The sequence below is a fragment of the Nelusetta ayraudi genome, unplaced genomic scaffold, assembly GCF_046127955.1.
Source record: "Nelusetta ayraudi isolate G7.1 ecotype Tasmania unplaced genomic scaffold, CSIRO-AGI_Nayr_v1 ptg000019l, whole genome shotgun sequence".
NCBI classification, from domain to species: domain Eukaryota; kingdom Metazoa; phylum Chordata; class Actinopteri; order Tetraodontiformes; family Monacanthidae; genus Nelusetta; species Nelusetta ayraudi.
Genome location: NW_027466069.1, coordinates 4,764,223 through 4,782,636, shown reverse-complemented (window position 1 = coordinate 4,782,636; position 18,414 = coordinate 4,764,223). Strand labels below are relative to the sequence as shown.

The 18,414-nt window shown below is 48.7% G+C and overlaps 1 protein-coding gene across 1 annotated transcript in view; it reads right to left on the bottom strand.

Moving 5' to 3' along the window:
* Positions 1 to 18,414, bottom strand: part of agrn (agrin) — a 258,671-nt gene that overhangs the window by 96,866 nt on the left and 143,391 nt on the right. The gene's annotated exons all lie outside the window — the stretch shown is intronic.

The following is an 18,414-nucleotide window of genomic DNA, read 5'->3' as shown; positions in this document are numbered from 1 at the left end:
AGGGGGCGGGGTTGGGAAGCGGGGGGGGGCAGGGGGGGGGGTTGGCGGTAGTGGTGTCTCCTCCTCACACTCTTTTTTTTTCTCCCCCCGCCACCTTCGCGTTTCTCATATGCGCCACAAAAGGCCACCGCCATCAGATTACGACTGCGGCTGCGATACATATTTATGGCCAACATGGCTCTCCTCCCTCCCTCCCCGGGAGGCGGCAGCAGCAGCAGCAGCAGCAGCAGCAGCAGCAGCCGCAGCCCTCTCATTTCCTAAAGCCCCGCCACTTTTAGAATAAATATTTTCCGATGTCTGATATTATCCCCTCTTCGGATACGGCCGCCGACGCGAATGAATTTAAATTAAAGGGCGAGTGCGCACGTTGAATCCTGCCTAATCTTTTGTTTTCCCTCCTCTCACCTCCTCGTCGCTTTGAAGATAAAGGCGCCAAAAGTTTGCTTTGGGCTGGTTGTTTCTCTGTTTCTCACTTCGTTTCTTTGTTTTTGTTTTTTTGGAAAAGGGTGGCGGATGGAGACGCCACCGCCTTGTTAATGTGAGCGTGTAACGTGCGCAGAGATGTATTATGGATGTGCGAGGAGACGGCAGTGCGACGAGGAGCGCCGCTGATCAAAGGGTGTCACCACCTCCCCCTATCCACCTCCCCCGCCCCTCCAACTTCCCACCATGCTTTGCTCCTTTTCACTGCTTCCTCCCCAACATCCATCCATCCGTCCATCCATCCCCTCTCTCCCTCTCTCTCCCTCCCTCCTGTCAAGTCCTTTTGAGGTTTGCTATGTCTGACTAGCTAATGAACGCTCTTCTTTTAACCTCCCCTCCCCCGGCAGACCCCCACGTCGTATTTGTTTCTTGCGAAACTTTTGGAACTGACGCGACCTAATTTATGGCAAAGACAAACCCAGGAGGGGAAGGAATGAAACAAAACACTGTGGTAAACTCACAGCCGAAGCTAACGGAACAAAAAAGGAGGCGAAGGAGAACAAGTGGAGGTCTGAGAGCTCGGGGGTGGGTGAGTGTGGGGGTGGACTCGATAACGAACTTGACTCTTGGCCTGTAATCTGGCTCTAATCACAGGACCTGCAGGAGAGAAAGGTCAGGACCAATCATAGCCGCCGTCATTTCACAACACGGGGGCCTTCCCGGCTGATACGCCAAAACAGTAAAAGGTTACGCAGATATGCAGTTGTAAGCGAGCCTGGCATGGCGGCCCAGGCTGCACACTGGAGTACACAGCTTATCAGCTTCTATCTGATTGGATAAAACTGCCCCGTGTGACACCCAGCTGGTGTTGGCAAGAGTTCTGTTAAGTATTGCAGCGCTACATTGGCCCAATAACTTTGCCCTTTCGGTGGGCTCTCTGCCAGACGGGTGCACGAGACGCATCCGGAGGTGTCAAGAAGCGTTACACTTGGTGTGTCAGGGTCAGAGGTCAGCCGCCACTGGTTAGCGAAGCAGCGCTGAAGCCTAGTGGTTGGTTTTTATGCTCGTCTTGAGCTTCTTCTGGTTCATTTTGAAACCAGCAATTTCCATATTTGGATGCGTGGGTGGTGCTGGAGGTGAGTGGAGCGTGAGTGCCGCATGGCAAACTAACTATTTTTACTCAAAATTAGACAAAATTGCTAGTAGTAGTATGACTCTTTTCCGTATTGACAGCCAGTCATTTTTTTGTCGTTTTGCAACCAACTCTGGCGGTCCCTGCTGGCCAAACGGTAGAATGCAGGTATTTAGTACTTCTGCGTCTGCTTCCTTTTTGAGTTTTTGTGTACCTCAGGGGTCGACAATTCATACATCCTTAGTTTTGTGACAATATACCCTTTAAATTATAAAACCCAAAGGTGCGTCATGTTTCGGGGTCAACCGTCACCGAGCGAGGAAAGTGGGTCTGGAAAATTTTCCAAATAATAATAATAATAGTAGTAATGAAAAAAAAAAAAAGCTCTGTCAAGTCTCTTCGTAAAATGTCAGGCCGGGCGAGAAGCAGCCTCACCAATCAGGCGCCTAATGGATTCTCCGACTGCTGCTGCTGCCGCCGCCGCCGCGAGTGGGGGGAGGGATGAAGTGCGCGTCACCTTGACAGTTCTTAGAAAAGGTGGCTGTTAAGGTGAGCGGGGGGGGGGGAGTGAGGAGGAGGAGGAGCCCAGCGAGTTTGCCTCACCTGCTGCGAGGGAACCCTGGAGAGCCGCGTGACAGTAAACAGCAGCCTGCCGCTTCTTGATCTCATTAAACAACAGCCCTGGCTCTCTCTCTCTCTCCCTCTCTCTCTCTCTCTCTCTCTCTCTCTCTCTCTCTCAGGCTAGCGTGTTGACAGGAAGGAAGGGGGGTGAGGGGGAGAAGGAGCGGGAAGAAGGAGAGGGGGGAAAAGGTGCAGCGGGCGGCTGATTTGGATGCGAACACGACCGTCCGATTTGGCTACGGAAACACGGCCACTGTGGGGCATTAGCGGAGATAAGGCTCCTTCTCAGGCTCCGACAAGCAGGCAAATTGCCTCGGAGAATGTGATCGGCGTAACAAGCCGACCCACGTTACGCAGGGGGGGCGCGGGGGGGGGGAGAAAAAAGAAGCAGAAAAAATACGGGCAGAAATGGAGGAGGAAAAAAAAAAAAAAACCAACATGCTCACTGCTGCAACCTGCGGGGAGTTCCCGTTGATATGGATTCTTTTTTTTTTTTTTCCCTCCTCCACCACCTCATCATTATCATGAACGTGGCGGCGAAAAAAAAAGAAAAGGAAAAAAGCAGATAGAAGACGGCGAAGTGAGCGTTCAGCAGAAAAAAACGTCTCCGCTAAATTACAGTGATGTTCCTCGCTGCCAATTAGATCAGATCCTGGCACAGGTGTAAAAGCTCAGCAAGGTTTTCCAGACTCGGGGATAATGAGAGCGGAGGGAGGGAGAGAGAGAGAGAGAGAGAGAGAGAGCGCAGAGGAAAGGAGGATGACATCATCAGCCCAAATAATTAGACACTTCCTGCTTTAAATGAGAGGCTGCATTCCTGAAAAACTGAAACTGAATAAGACACACACACACACACACACACACACACACACACACACACACACACACACACACACACACACGCACAGCACATTGAGACAGACCCACTTCCTGTCAGTCCATCACAGCTGTGGAACCTGGTTGAATTGGATTTTTATTTTTTTTTTTCTCCTCCCCCTGAACAATGGTTCCAGTTCGACTTAATCAGAGTCATGCAGCATGTGAATGGGCGCGCGCACACACACACACACACACACACACACACACACACACACACACACACACACACACACACACACACACACGTTCCAGGAATATCTCCACTCAGCAGGTTCGCTTCATTTTCAGCATTGTGTTTTCCATTTGGGATGTTTCCTGAATGACTGACTGACTGACTGACTGACTGACTGACTGGGGACACAGAGCTCGCAAACACAACCAACCTGCAGGCAGGTCCTGCTGGACCTACAGAGCCCACATTACCATGTTATTGTCAAATATTCCCCCCCCCATCCGCTGGTGCCACTTCTCTCCACTCTTTTCAACCTGCCAATGACGTGTCCAGACAACAAACACGTCATTCATCCAACAGAACAAAAGTTTTGTCTTTTCTTTCCACTTCAGTACCACTTTTTCTTGGAAAAATAGCAATTTTAATAAAATATTGATGCTTAGTTTCTCATAATATGAAGATGCTAGCTTGCGTTCCTCTCCCCCCTCTCCCAGCAGCCATATCTGAGATTTATTACTGTGGGATTAAAAGCTAATATTATCTCTGCGAAGAGTAAGTGCTTGAAAAGAAACTACCGGGCATTAAATTCAAGGTCTAATGGCTTCCGGGAGTCTTTGCACGACTAAATAGTGGGTAAATTTAAAGGAATATCAAAGTGAAGCTGCTCCAGACAGTAAATGTTTGGAGCCGGGCATTAAATGGCTCTCTGCCTTTCCTTTTACACAAATTTTCTGACCCTGATCATTTTTATACCAGATGGAGCCGTATGATTCCCAACATACTTAGCCCTCTGTTTACAACCTCCCTGTAAAGAAATAGATTTTAGCTTCCCGCAATGAACCACCTTCACGTTTTAAAACATGGGGCACAACACCTGGCTCAGGCTGTGGTCACCGACCTGGTCGAGGTGTCTGTGCCCTTTGTGACATCACACAGGGTTTGGCCCTAATACCGTTTGCCGTACCGCGAAAAGTTGAGCAAGCTGAAGAAGTGAAAGTCGGGCATTTCTCATTTCTGCAGAGTTCATGACGGGCGAGAGACACATTATTTCTGGAAAACACTGCATCCTTCAGCGTTTGGGACATTTGAACTCTCTGAATACCTGTTTAATGAAACTCTGCTCTGCTGCACAGATTTCATTAACGGGAGCAGATGTTCCAGTTTGCGTGTTGTTTTTCTGTTTTTTCTGTTGCAGAGCTGCTGCTGCTGCTGCTGCTGCAGGACTTTAATTAAACTGTATTGCGGTCGAACGTCAACCTCGACCTCCAGCACCGACGTGAAGCGAGAGCGGGCCTGTCAGTGATCCGTTGCCCCTCCCACCCCGCCGTCTGCCGTCTACCTGACTGGTGGGGGGTCTTGGCGCCGCTCGACTGATCCACTGGTTTTTCGTTTCTTTTCTTTTTTTTCATTTTGCTGCTGCGGTTTATTAATGCTTCATTAGGGACCCGGCGCTGTCAGCACCACGCTGGCTTTACCTGCTGCCCCGCTGCCACGCCGTCACTCAGCCACAGGCGTGTGTGTGTGTGTGTGTGTGTGTGTGTGTGTTTGTGTGTGTGGGCAATTGTATGTCAAAGCTCGGCCTCAGGCTACCATGGAGTTGAAATGAGTCTCAAAACTGTGTTTGCTAGATACCAGAGCAGGTGCACATCTGCATGCATGTATGCATGTATGCATGTGTGTGTGTGAGAGAGAGTGTGTGGTGCTTCCTGTTGTCCTGGCTGTGATAAAGGAATAAGCAGGGGGTTGGAACTAATCAAAAGCAATAATGCAGAGTAAGGGGAACGTGACCGTGTGTGTTTTAATCACACACACACACACGCGCAACTTCCATCCGCCAGCCTCCAACCAGACGTAGCTGAGGAAGAAGAGGAGCAGGGAGGAGAGGAAGAGGAGCGGGGAGTCTGTCGGGACAAACGGAGCGAAGCGGCAAAGTGCGGAAAAAAACAGAGCGGCGACACATCCACGTTTTTTAGAGCGCGCCGTAAAACGTTACGAGCGGTGCTAGCGAGGCTGCGCTGCGCCCAGGAGCCACAGCCGCTCCTGCACGCACCCGGGCGGGGGGAGGGGTTTATGCTAAGCTAATAAGGCTAAACGACTTGCCGTCAGCGTTTAAAGCTGCTCCAGTGAACAGGCCTGCTCTGCAAATGCTGGGGCCGATTGAGAAAACAATCAGTGCAGGGGGGACAGGGAGGGAAATAAGAGCGACAACTTGTGCAAAATCTGGAGTTTAATAATAAGAATAATTATAATGATGATAATAATAATAATGATAATAAGATTTTTATAATTATTACTCCGTTGTTGACCTAAAAGTGCAGATCTCTTTAAAAGGCAACTGAACTTAATAAAGTGGCCACTGAGTGCATATGAAGAGATAAGCAGAGTGAAAACTACACTCTGCTCATGACATCACCAACTTTTCTTCACTTGCAGTATAAGAAAAAACTTGTTAGCGTCAGAGCCGGGGAGGGCGACGAGGTCGGGTGGCCAAAAAAATAATGAATTAAAAAAAAAACAGAAATTATGTTTTTCAAAGACGGGCAAGAACTTGAGCGACACTCGGTGCCACGTCAAACAGCCGCGACGTCTGAGCTCAGAGGCGTGAAGAAGCAGAGCAGGAGGGAGAAGAAGGAGGAAGAAGAAAAGCTGAAAGTTGAGGAGTCGATAGGTGGGATGGGGAGAAAGTGTGTGCCAGCGCGATAAGGGGAGAGGGTCAGAGCGGGAGCAGGGGAGAGCGAGCGAGCGGCCGCCGCAAACATAAACAAGATTAACAGACAAGACCAATGAGGCGGCAGATCCAAGCAGCCACTGGCTGGGGGAGAATATGCAGCGGCGGGCCGAGCCGGAGACGGTGGAGCAGGAGGCCGAGACTGGAGGGCAGGCCAAAGGATTAACGGCCCGGAGCACCTCTCCAAGACACACACACACACACACACGCACGCACACATGCGCGACGCTCTCTGCCGTGGGGGGCCAGTAGCTCGGAGATGATTCTGTGTTTGATGTGTGTCTTCAAAGAGCTCCATCGAGCTGCAGCTGTTGCTCTCTTCTCTTCCCGACGCCGCTGCTGTTATTTATTTAATTTTCGTTACTTTTCGGAAAAAATATGAACTAAAATAACAATAATAATAATAATAATAATGATAATAATAATAATAATAATAATAATAATAATAATAATAATAATAATAATAATAATAATGATAATAATAAAAACTCTCATCCCCAACATGCAAGGTGAACTGGCAGGCCAGAGCTTATTAGATTTTTTTTTCAAACACGTTACCTTGAGCTTCAGCAGGTCACCTGACCTCACCTGACCTCGCACGCCTGGAAACTCATCCTTCTTGAAAACCATCCAATAGAAAATATTCAATTTGTCCGACACAGTCTCTGCAACCGCGTCGTCTTCAAAATCAAAGCGACTACGTTGTGCAGCGGCGCCACTGGCAGGAAAAACGTCGTAAGACATCGTACAGGAAGCAGGAAGCCTCAACTGAAAGCGACCGGAGGCAGTCGGCACCTTAGTTTTGCTTTCCCTCTAAAAAAAAAAATCTTACACTGTAGCCGCTGCAGGAAACAATCCATGATGTGAGATGTTGGAGGTTAGCCACCCGCTAAACTCCCGTTAAACACAAGGCTAATTGGAAGAGAAAATACAAAAATCATCACAGATGGGCCAAAATATTAAGATGTACCACACCGTCACATCTCCAACCCGCCGCTGTCATTGTCAGGTGGCAGCTTTCTCACAGAGCAGGTGGGGGAAGCTGGAGTGACTGCACATTTATTCAACTGAGTGACAGCCAGCAGGCGAGACGGACTTAATCGGCTGCTTGTGGCATTTATGACGGACGCAGACAGATGTGGGGCTTCTTCTTCTCCGTCTTCTTTCTTTCTTTCTTTCTTTCTTTCTTTCTCATACCCCCCCAAAAACGCCAAAAATGTCACACTCAGATCCTTTCAGTTAAACATCAGTGAATGCGACAGAGTGCATCCTGGGGACTGTATGGAGATCAAGACATCAATCATCTCATCTCACAGGGGATAATCCAAACACGGTCGATGCAAATTTATCGGGTCATTAAAGGGGAGAAATCTCACGTTTTACCTCTCAGTTAGGGGTCAGTCCAGCTAGCGTATTAAGAATGAAAAGTATTGGACTCTTACAGTTTACATCAAATGTGGAGTGTTCAGTGTCCATTGACCCTGCAGCGGTTTGTTTTGAAGGGGCTTTTTTTTTGGGCAGAAATGTGAAATAAAGTTTTTAATAGTTTTAATATTTTACTGACATACTGACAGATTGTTTAATCGGCATCTTGTTGCTGGAGAAAAACTGTGCATGACTATAAACATCCCCCAAGGCGTCTTACAAATTGGATGAGTTGACGTCTTGCCTGTTAGCCCCACCGCATTCATTAGCTTGCCACCTAGCCGCTAATGTGCAAGCGTCACCTGTAGCGATCGCACTGCAGTGCCGTTGACCCTGAGTATTATTCTCTCCGCTCAAGCCGATGGAAACTGATTTGCACTTTTCTATCGACTGAACTCGCTTGCGATTGGATGGAAAGCCGACAGCCGCACGGGCTGATTGACTGATAGCCGGCGATCCATTCAATCAGGCTAAAAGAGATGAGAAAAGACAAGGCAGACGGTCGTTAGCGGTCGGGAGCCTCTTGGCCTCTTTAAACTCATGGCCTCCACATCAGCTTAATGGCCGAGTGGGGGGGGAAAAAGTGGGTCTTGGCTATCGGAGAAACGTCAGCGGAGCTGGAACTCCTGGATTAATGCCGGGGCTCTTTGAAAAAAAAAAAGGGGGGGGTGAATAAAGTGCAGCCGGAGACGCCATTACCTGCTCTGTTGTTTACCTCTTCAGGTCCGAGATCGCGCATAATCAATAAAGCATTTAGGTGCTTTTAAAATGGCCGAGGCTGTGCGGTGGCCGGCACCTCCGGGTTAAATGGAGCGCGATGAAACTCATTTGCCGTGGACCCCGGTTAGCAGATTCACTAAGACAAACATTCAAACGATCGAGCCGCGGCGGGCCAATCAAACACTTTTTCTTTGGGGGTGACCATTAAAAAAATGCAGCAAAGGTTGCAGGGAGCGGCAGAAAAAGACTAAAAGTCTGCCTGATTTGTTTTTTTTTTTTCAAAGAGAGTCGAGCGCGCTGTTTCCACGGGCGGCCAGCAGGAGGAGAAACTTCACGAGCCCATGCGAGGAGGTGCGAGCGGGCAACGCGGCGCATATGCCACAAGTTTCATTTCATTAGCTTCTGTTAGCGGGGAGCCAAAAAACAAATAAATAAATAACTGAAAAAATCAGCGCTGGTGTGCAGCGAAGCGTCGGCTAATCACACTTGGCCTTCGCCATCAACACATGCTAATGAGTGACGGCCGCTGGGCGCAATATGGCCCTTCACTTCCTGCTAAAAAAAAAAAAAAAAAAAAACAAGGAAAAAAAAGTCTCGGCTGCAACTGAGCAACGGCAACACACATGCACACCTGTGCGAACACTCTGTTCCAGCTACTTCCTGTTCCTGCTCTTTTATCTCAATAAAAAAAACTTGCAGTTCTGGCTGACAGTGTGTAGCCACTATTTCCAATATTTGCTATTTTTCAGATATGCATTCATTTATTTTTTCTTTGTCTAATTTCTCACAGAAGAAATATTTATTCTATAGCGCAGTGACGGACCGGCTTCCTCAGACAGACACCAGTCTGCACAAACACAGACACACCAAAAACACAGCCATCAGATAAATAACCTTAATCTGCGACGGAGGACCCCCGTTTCACGCCGCGGCAATTTAATTAAGGCACTTCTGATAAGCCTCTTTTATTTGGGGGAGGCAGAATGAAACTGCAGGAGAGGCGCCGAGAGCTGACATTTATCCAGCGCAAACAGCGGCTGGAAATAACTGGGACCGATTCTCCGCTCTGCTTTCTGGCAAGAATCATTATTATAGCCAGGCAGCGTGAGAACGGGTGAGAGCGGTTAGAGCTGGTGTGTGTGCGTGTGTGAGTGTGTGTGTGTTGCTTTAATTGTGAGGGAAAGCGGCGGCAGGAGCGAGCAAACAAACACATTGTGGGGTCAGATTAAGGTATATTGTCGAGGTAATTAGAGTAAAAAAAGGAAAAGCCAAACAACAACAACAGCAGCAGCAGCAGCAGCAGCAGCGGCAGAGTCTTTGACAAAATGAGCGTCGCCGTCAGCGGTCAGACGCAATGTGACTGATCAACGAGTGGAAGGTTTGGAAAAACAACATCAGTTACCCAGAAACTGTGAATTTAAACGGGAACTTGTGAAAGTTTGCGAAAAAGATCAAAACAAAAATTGCATAAACAGGAAGCGAACCATTGAGTGTGACCAACTGGACAGATTCTAGAGCAGGGGTGGGCAAACTATGGTCCGGGGGTCATATGCGGCCCGTTAAGCTGTATAACCCGGCCCGACAAACTTGAAGAAATCAATTTGACAGTAAGTAAGTAATAAAGTAGATGTATCTCATCCTTTTTCTCAGTGTTTTAAGAGTCATTTCAATAAAGAGCTGAATACTGTGGAGCTTCAAAGACACGAGATTTTGTTGTAACCCTTTGGTTTCCAATTGAAATTAAAGCATGTGTTTTCTACGTATCCCATGATATATATTTTTCCTCCTATGAGGTGGTTCACCAAAACACTCCATCCATCTGCTGCTGCTCCGGCTCCCTCTGTCACATGCTAGAACCCATTGTGGCCCCACCAGTCAAAAAGTTTGCCCAGCCCTGGTCTAGATGATAAGTCTGGGTTCTTTGGGGGGGCGGAGCCACTCTGACTCATTCCTATGACCAGCAGGCGACTCCAATTGTTTAAGCTATTATTTGCTCTTTAAATACAGGTATCGTGTGATAATAACTGATAACTGAATCGCATGCACAGGAAAATTACTTTAGGCGGGGCGGGGGGAAACCAAGAGGTGACTAACATAGATGTAATAAACTGCTCGGTAAGTAATGGGAATAGAATAAATGAATGAGAGAGAAAGAGAGAGAGAGAGAGAGAGAGAGAAACCGAGAAAGAAGGAGAACATCTCTGCTGTCTTCTTCTCTCTTCTTTCCACTGGTGAAGGTTTGAACAGCTGATTTATTTGTTTCTTTATTCCTTTTTTCTGTCTGATTCCGACTTTGGGCCTTTTTGCCTTCCGGCTACTTGTAAGAGCAGCACAACCCTCGCTGCAAAAGCTCCTGTTGCGATGAAAGTTGGTTGGTTGGCTGTGTTTTTTTTTTTCCCTTCGACTCTTTCGGAGAGTCGAAGAATCATCAGCTCAATTGTGTATTAGCAGCACGTTTGTATTTCAGTGAATTGCGATGCGGACAAAGCCGCAGCCCTCTGCTGGAACATCCATCTACCTGCACACAGCAGGACGAGACGGGATCGGAATGCTTGCAAGAAAACTCTCTGCACGCCGCGGCCGCCACTGGTTCAGCGCGGCGGTTCTTTCTTCAGGTTTTTTTTTTTTTTTTTTTTTCTTTTTTCTTAAGAGCTAATTGCCGACGCGGCCACTAATTATCCCTGAATTTTCTCCACAGGATTTAAGAGGGTGAAAAGGTCCTTTCTCCTTGCTCTCAGCAGGGCCTGGCCACATCGGCATTCCGGCCCAGGTAGGAAACACTTTTCCGGTCGGACTGCTAATGTGAGGCGCTGGCAGGTTCTGATTCGCTGGGATCAATAACCCCGCCCCCTTCGCCTCGCACGGCTTCAGCGTTGGCCTCAGCGCGGGTCAACGCCAGCTTGACGTGGGAGCTGCACATGCTGCTGAATATCTCAGCATCTCCGTCTCTCACTCCCTCTCTCTCTCTCTCTCTCTCCGTCTTTCCCTCTCTCTCTCTCTCTCCCTCTCTCTCTCTCTCTCTCTCCGTCTCTCTCTCTCTCTCTCTCTCCCTCTCCCTCCCTCTCCCTCCCTCTCTCTCTCTCTCTCTCTCTCTCTCTCTCCGTCTCTCTCTCTCTCTCTCTCCCTCTCCCTCTCTCTCTCTCTCTCTCGCTCTCTCTCTCTCTCTGTCTCTCTGTCTCTCTCTCTCTCTCTCTCTCTCTCTCTCCCTCCCTCTCTCTCTCTCTCGCTCTCTCTCTCTCTGTCTCTCCGTCTCTCTCTCTCTCTCTCTCTCTCACTCTCTCTCTCTCGAGTTTTATTTGTTTTTAGACTCCGAGGCTACCCGAGGTGAAAAGGTCAGACGCCCAAAAAAGTTTAACATCAGTTTGGCTCGTTTGGAATCGTCCGCGGCGGAAACTCGCAGTCGAGGTCCTGCTGAGGTCCTGCCGAAGGCCGCCGCCCACCCGTCTGCTGCTGGCTCTGGATGCTCCGGATCAAAGCTCCGCCCCCTTCCATGCGGATGGGAAAAGTGAGTCGAGGCGTTGCGGATTAAAATCAAGCCGTAAAAAAACAGGGTCTGAATGTTGAAGCTGCTCATCATCGAGCCTGATCGTCTTCTGACGTTCTGCACATCCACGTCACAAAGCTCCGATCTCAAGCATTTATCACCTCTGCTGAACAGCCAATCGGCGTCCGTTGAGAATAATGAGGCGCTCCTTGAACTCTCCAAGAAAAAAAAAAAAAATAGCGTGGTTAGCCCTCTGTTTACAACCTCCTCCTAAAACTGATGCTGTGCTGTCTAATGGTGCTACAATTGACCTGGGAGCTGCATCTGAGCCCTTTGTGACATCACAAAGAGCCAGCTTCCAGAGCACACTTCCTGAAACGTGGTGCAAATCAATGTTGGGGATCAGCAATGAAGTGGAATCTGCATAAACATAAACATATGCTTCAAAATCATCTTGCCATGAAATAGTGCTACACAATTATTCCGTCTGCAATCGTAGCTTTTTAATTAACCGACTGGAAATGTCAGCAAATTAAAACAACTCAATAAAAAGGTGGGTTTTTTTTTTTGAAAGTGCATCTATTGTGTTCATTCAGCAGGGACGGGAAAAAATATTTGTTGTTTTTTTTTGGCCTGGCCTGTGTCGCTAATTCTTTAACACACATGCGAGTGGAACAGCGCCTCCGCCTGGCGCAGAATTTAAAAAGAAGGGGAGAAAAAAAAACGTCAGGTTCGGATAGTTTGTACAGTATGAGGCAGCGTTGTGTGACAGCTCCTCACACCCCCGCCAAGGGCCACACACGCTCTAACATACATATATATGTGTGTATATTTAGAAATGTATCCACAAGCGCAAAAAAAAACAAGAAACAAGAGGAGCCGTTCTTCAGAATTTCCTGTCACCGTTTGTCTCTCTCCACGCAAACAGACGCGGAGAAGAAAATAAAAAAGACAAAACTGAAATAGACGGAATCGTCTGTGGAGCCGCGTAGTTATGCCCATATTTCCCCAACAAAACTCTGCTTTTATTTCAAACTCCGCCCCCTCCTTCCATCACCCCCAAAGTCTACGCAGGGCAGAACAACAAACAAGCATGTATTATTCAGCAGGCGGCGGGTGCATAAATACATTATAAAAGTCTGGAAACACAACAACAACAACAACAACAACAACACCTTGTCTGGTATTAAGCCGCTCTGTGAGTGAGTGAGCGTCGCGAGCCTGTCTCTCTGTGTGTGTGTGTGTATGTGTGTGTGTGTGGATAATCTGTGTTGTGCCTGCAGGTGGTGCGGGAGAAGGTGGGCGCCGGCGGTCCAGAGATGAGGAAGACGGGATTTGTCTGGCAAGTATCAGCGGTCACAGACGAGTGAGGCGGCCAGTGATGGAGAGAGGATTCCATTATCACGAGGACGTGTGAGTGTGTGTGTGAGCGAGCGAGAGAGCGGGAGAGAGAGAGAGAGAGAGAGAGAGAGAGAGAGAGAGAGAGAGGAACGATCACATGAGGGTATATCTGCTTGCAAAATAAGAAAAAACAACAACTGCCTCTAGTCAGTGTCTCTTCCACTAAATGTGCCAGGGCGCTTATACAGCCTCATGCATAAGAGTTATAAATACGGTAGGTTATCAGAACACACACACACACACACACACACACACACACACACATACACACTCACACTCAGCTTGTCAGACCCTCTGTGTTTTGCCTGTGAATACCAAGTGAGTGGATGGCCGAAGGGAAATGAAGCATGAAAACGGAGTTATTTACAATGACCTCTCGCCCTCCTGCCGCACACCAGTGTGTGTTTGTGTGTGTGTGTGTGTGTGTGTGTGTGTGTGTGTGTGTGTGTGTGAGGCGCATTCGACAATCACGCCCCGAGAAATCTGATTACTCCAAACATTTGAGTGTGCGTGTGCGCACGAAGCGCTGATGAGCCAAGCGGGAGAGATGAGGAGGAAAAAAATATATAATTTATGCTTTCTGTGACGGCGAGCGGCGGCTGAATCTGACAGAAGAGAACGAGACTGAAATTCTGTTTTTAATGCCATGTGATGTAGGAACTTTGAATCGGTTGTCCAGGGGAGTCACACGAAAAAAAAAAAACGAAAAAACTAAACGTCTAATACTAACCTATTAAAACAACAACAACCAAACTGCACAGTTTCCAACTTTTACATGCGAGATGATGCACTGTTTAGACATCATCTGTGGTGGAAACATGCAAATAGGTATGGAAATCAAAGGGGGTAAAAGCTTTAATGGCTCTAATGAGAAAAAAATAAAATTAGCATAAAAGGAAAATAAAAGAGAATTTTGAAATTGAAATGCGTACACAATCTGAGAGCAGAAAAACACAAATTTAGAAATAAAATTAATCAGATTTCATAAATCATAAATTTTCATAAATGGGGAGGAAATGATGAGATCCGGAGTGTGCCTGTGTGTGTGGAAGGGGTGGGGCGGGGGGTTAAGATTGAATAATTGTCACTAGTCACTGAGAGCAAAACACTGTTTTCTGCTCCAGAACAGGACGAAAGTCATCTTTATCCTCATCTACAGTCATTATTGCCATTGCAAGCAGCCCACCCGGCCGGCCATGTCAGCTAAGGGGAGGTGGGAGGAAGGAAGGAAGGAAGGAAGGAAAGAAGGAAGGAAAGAAGGAAGGAAGAGGAAGTTGTGTGGCTGCGAGGAATAAAGCCTGGCTGCCTCTCATCGCACCGCCGGCGGAGCTCTGTGGCAGAAAGAAGCTTTTCGCTGGCAGGAGATTTTTTTTTTTCCTCCTCCTCGGCTGCAGACTGATAAACCGGGCCGGGCTTTACTCAGCCGAGCACCCCAAACCCACCCGAACAGCCAGTCAGAGCCGCCGAGGTGAGAAGGTCAGTCCCCGTGAATTTCTCACACGAGGGACCAGAGCGGAGTGTCGGCGCTGAAGCTCGTCGCCGACCTGTCGCCTGTTGGACCTCTTTGTTCTCGGGGCAAAAATAAAATACAGTGAATGAGGGAACTTTTGAGGAGGCCTTGGCGAGGATTTGCACCCCCGCGCACGCAAGGTGAAATGACTCATTAGCCAGGATTAAATTTCAGGATTATCCTTAAAGCAGCCGTGTTGGCTGGCACGTCGTGACCTCAAGACTAGTTTATGCAAATCAGGTTTCCCAGGCGCCACGTCACTGTCATGTCATGAACACGCTGCTTGCAGCTTCAGAGGGAGTCGGGGTGGGGGGTGGTTTGCATATGAATGCATGAAAATCAAAAAAAAAGCAAAAAAGCACCAAACTTTTCAGCACCCGGGACGGAGAGAGTGACGTGACTTGTAGCAGCAGGAGGAGCAGCAGGAGTAGGAGGAGCAGCAGCAGGAGTAGGAGTTCGAGGAGGAGCAGAAGCAGGGGTAGGAGAAGCAGCAGCGGGAGTAGGAGCAGGGTGAGTAGGAGGAGTAGGAGGAGCAGCAGGAGTAGGAGCAGGATGAGCCGGAGGAGGAGTAGGAGGAGCAGCAGCAGGGGCAGGAGGAGTAGGAGGAGTAGGAGGAGCATGAGGCGGAGACGAAGAAGAAGCAGAAGCAGGAGGAGAAGCAGGAGGAGCATTAGGAGGAGGAGAAGGAGAAGCAGCAACAGGAGTAGGAGGAGTAGACGGAGCAGAAAGAGCAGAAGGAGCAGGAGCAGAAGCAGGAGGAGCATTAGGAGGAGGAGAAGGAGAAGCAGCAACAGGAGTAGGAGGAGTAGACGGAGCATAAAGAGCAGAAGGAGCAGGAGCAGAAGCAGGAGGAGAAGGACGAACAGCCGGAGGAGGAGCAGTAGGAGAAGCAGGAGGAGCAGGAGTAGCGGCATTAGGAGCAGCAGTAGGGGCAGCAGGAGGAGCAGCAGAAGAAGGAGCAGGAGGAGCAGTAAGAGCAGGAGGAGCAGCAGCAGCTTTTCGTCTTTGACGGTGAGGACAGAGGAGTGTGGCGTGGCTGAGATAACACTCCTCTCTGAAGCGCACAGAGGGAGAGTGAGAGTGGACTGATAGAAGAGGAGGAGCAGCAGGCCATGGCCGCCTCTCCACAGCGCGCGCACACACACACACACACACACACACGTCCATGCACACACACACGCACACACACACAAAAAAAAATCAATCTCCACTGATCACTCTCTCCAACCTCAGTCACCTCACACACTTTTCTCCCCTCTTGCATTACTTGTTGCAGCCGCTCGAGGAGAAAAAGTCGAGGGTGGGTGGGTGGCGGTGAAAAAAGAAGCAGAAGTAGAAGAAGAAGAAGTAGTAGAAGAAGGAGAAGAAGAAGAAGAAGAAAAAGAAGAAAAAGAAGAATGAAAAGTCCATGTTCCACAAGAGTGGCCACACAAGATGAGTTCTGCGGCACTTTTACGGCCGCTCTCTCTGGGAAGGGGAGTTTATTTACCGCTCGGCTCCAAGTTCAATATTAGGAGAGCCAACACGGTGCACGCTCCCCGGCTGATTGTAGAGCGCCCCACACACACACACACACACACACACACACACACACACACTCCCTCCTGCTCCGTCCCTCCTCCTTGTGTTCAAATCAAGCTCTCCTCCACCGCCCGACATCAGCAAGTGTTTATAACCCTACACACACACACACACACACACACACACACACACACGCACTCACAAGGAGATGAAGCTGAACGTTGACTTTAACGGCACGCGCGCTAAATATTATTAGCGTGCCCGCTCAGCAGCTGTGGCGTTTCCTCTCTCTGCAGCCACCCTGGCCGTCTTTAAAGCGGGACCCACTGCTGACTCCCTGCTATCCAATGCCAACATCGCATTGCAGGGACGGTATTTTACAAGTGCACAGTCCACCTGGCTAGCCGGCCGGCCTGCCTTGCTGGCTGGCTGGCTGGCTGGCGCAGGACCATGGAAAACTCTGACGACTGTTGGCAGCACTTCCTGAGCCAAGATAAGGACATTATCCTGCAAACAACAAAAAAAATCTGGCTAGCTTTACGCAGCCCTATACCGGGGGGGGCCAGCTGGGGGCGCCGCACCAATGGGTGGCGGCGGTGCGATTGTCCTGATCGCAAGCCGATGAATCAAGAAAGATGATGTTGAAACAGAGGGATACTGCAGCAGATCGAGAAACAATCCGCAATACTTTACGTAATATTGCGGCGTTGTTCGGCGAGAGGTTAAGAGGTCACGCAAAGAGGCCGCGATGTTCAGCGGCAGTCATATAATTAACTTTAATCACATTGTAACTAATAAGGAGTTTATGTGTGTACCTAAACACTGGCCACTGCTGCTCAGAAAGTTTTTTTTTTCCCGTAAAGACTCACTTTACGATTCCTTGGATATAATTGCCGGGAGGAAGGAGGCCCGATCGCGTTTTTTTCCTCCGACCGAGCGTGTCAGCGAACCTGCGGGTAATGATGCTTTTAGCGAGGAAATCCTCGCCAAAAAATCTCCGCCGCACTGACCCGCCGGATGAGAGAGGCTGCTTTGAAATTAAAGACACAAATTGCTTTTTATTCCCCTTTTTCGTAAGAGCTCTCGGCGAGCGGAGTCGGTTTGTGTCCAGCCTCACTTCCTGTCGCTGAGCGAGATCAAACGCTTCGCCGCCTTCCTAATGTGTCACGCTTATATTAGGCTGTTTTTACGCCACTCGTTGAATCTTCAGAGGAGTCTGAACCGACGGCTTAAATGTAAACCTGACTGACAACGTGCTCGCATTTCCTGTGCAACCCATGATGGGAAAACAACAACACGCCATGCATAACTCTAGCGTTTAGACAGTGGAAGAGATTAGTCGCTAAATGAATGAATGAATGAATAAATAAATAAATAAATAAATAAAATTCCCTTTGGGAAGCCACGACGGCAGCCAATTCCCAAAACTTCACTTGAAACTTGTGATTTCAATCGAATGAGTCAAACGGGGCTTTAAACGCAGCCACCCATGATTTTCTTCCAAATTCCAAATTCCAAATTCAAAAAACATAAAAAAAAAAAAGGCCCCTTACTTGCTGCTCTGTCTGCGCCCGCCTACATTTCCCGCTCCTCTTCTTCCATCCTTAGAAACTGAGTTTGACGCGGAGCCACGGCCCAACCGTCTGCACCTTGACGGGCTTCACCGCAGGCAGGCAGACAGCCAATGACGATCTGTCACTCAACCTTCCAACGACCTTGTCTTCTCACCGCCTCGTCCCTCGCATCCCCCAATGAAAAAAAAAAAAAAAAAGACGCACATGGACGCACCCTCCTCCGTCCAGTAAAAACCTCCATCGGTGATTCGCCGATTCCCCACGGAAATCTTTTGGACGCTTGCCCATCTCCACGGCGGCGGCGTAGGTGTATTGACGAAGCCGCAAGCGAAGATGAAAACACCTTTTGCATTTTGCAGGCCTTGAGTGGCAGGACGGCGGGCACGTGCAGCAGGTAAGAAGGACGCGAGCGAGGAGACGTTGCAGCCCGAACCCGGTCAGAGATGAGAAAATGCTCGAACATCACACAATTATTTTTTTCCCTTTCCCTTTGGAAAGGGATGTGAGGCCGGCCTTTGAGTTCAGCGTCTGGGTCGAGTCTTGAGTCTGGGTCGACTATTCAGTCATTCAAGTGCCGGCGTCTGTTCGGCACAAAGCCCCCTCGCACAGCTGCCTCGCCGTGGAGGCCAGAAACAATCAGAGCAAAGCTGGAAAATCTCAAAACTCTGAACTCTGAATGCAGTTCGCAAAAAAAGAAAAAAAAACAAAACATTGTCTTCTCCGTCACATGGGTGCTGCACTCATTTATGTGAGGTTACATGTTCAGTCGCATTCCCCTCTAAGCTGATGCTCCAGAAATGATAAAAGCTTCTTTTTTTTTTCTC